Below are 1,344 nucleotides of genomic sequence, written 5' to 3' on the forward strand. Positions count from 1 at the left end.
GCATACATCCCTGCCGTGGCAGATGTGTTATTTCCTGCGCGCAGTGGACCCTGTGGTGGCAGAGGGGTTATTTCCTGTACACAGGGATATAGCCAATAGGAAAGCCATATCCGGCTGGTAATGCTGGGTTACGTCGGGAGCGGGTAGAAACCGACAAATGAGCTCATTACCTGCACTAGGACTAGACATGCATCATTCTTGTCTGTACATTATTCTCTATTGCTTTTCTTCTTGTGTGTATGATCTATTGCTCTATGTTTTTCTGTGTGAATGCTATATCTGTGTTTTATTTTCTTGTATTCTTCTGTTTGTGTTCTGCTTTCTGTTTTCTCTACTTTCTCTACGAATCTTTATATTCTATTTACTGCTTGCTATATTCCATTATTCGCCTGCTAATCGATGCCAAATAAATGAATGTAACTAATAACTCTGGCCCTACTAAGAACTCCCCAGTTCTTACCCTTTCTCTCTCTTCCTCCCCCTCAGATGGAGACGGTCGTGATCTTCTATGAGTTCGAGGACCCTTACGTCTACGAGGATCCGGTACATCACAGTTACTTCATTATGGGTTTGGAGCCTCGTATTAGACGATATGCGTTACCTAATCGAGCTTTTCAACATCCTCTGTCTAGCCTGCATTTTGACCCCGATGCTCCTTACGACTTTCCTTATCCGGGTTACACCCTGACGCACCTAGACATCCTTTTCCTGATGGTCCCGGACCCCCTATACCAGCTCAACCCTTGAACGAGGCGGTACCTGAGCCTATCATTCCTGATGAGCCCGAGTTAGTTGGTGACTACATACCTGTGATTCCACCAGAGTGGGACTTTCCCCTGATCCAATCCCTAACTTTCCACAGCCTGATGAGTCGACACTACCTGACGATGGGGTAGCTCCTATTTACGCGAACGGACCTGTGCTCGCCAATGATTTTGTACATAGTGACAGCAGTATTTCTGGTGGATCTGAGGGTATAGCTGTAGCTGCGGATGATGAGGAGGAAGAGGATCCTGAGATAGAGATAGAACAGGATGAGGAGATGGACGAGCCTCACGATGATTCTCCAAACGGCCACGTGTAGATATAGCTTGACAGCCGTAGGGGCATTCTTTTGATGACACTCTAGTCTGACTTATCTATTAGTTAGTCTCTCACTTGTGTTAGTACACCCGAGAACTAGGAGCTATATAGTGGTTAAGCTAGCCTGGGCGCCAGTTTAGAGGCTTTTTGTGTGGGCCAGGCCCTGGGAGTGTCGCGTATATATTAGCTACGTAGGATGACGAGGATGTAAACTGACTTGATCTTGTGTAATCGCTACATGTTTTGTTATAGTGTACATGA

General features: G+C 46.1%; 1 pseudogene; it reads left to right on the forward strand.

Annotated features, from left to right (window-relative positions):
• Positions 1-508: 508 nt before the first annotated feature.
• LOC148548295 (uncharacterized) lies at positions 509-1,084 on the forward strand (annotated as a pseudogene).
• Positions 1,085-1,344: the final 260 nt, after the last annotated feature.

This window comes from Arachis ipaensis, chromosome B8, assembly GCF_059453495.1.
Source record: "Arachis ipaensis isolate K30076 ecotype BB chromosome B8, ASM5945349v1, whole genome shotgun sequence".
NCBI lineage: Eukaryota > Viridiplantae > Streptophyta > Magnoliopsida > Fabales > Fabaceae > Arachis > Arachis ipaensis.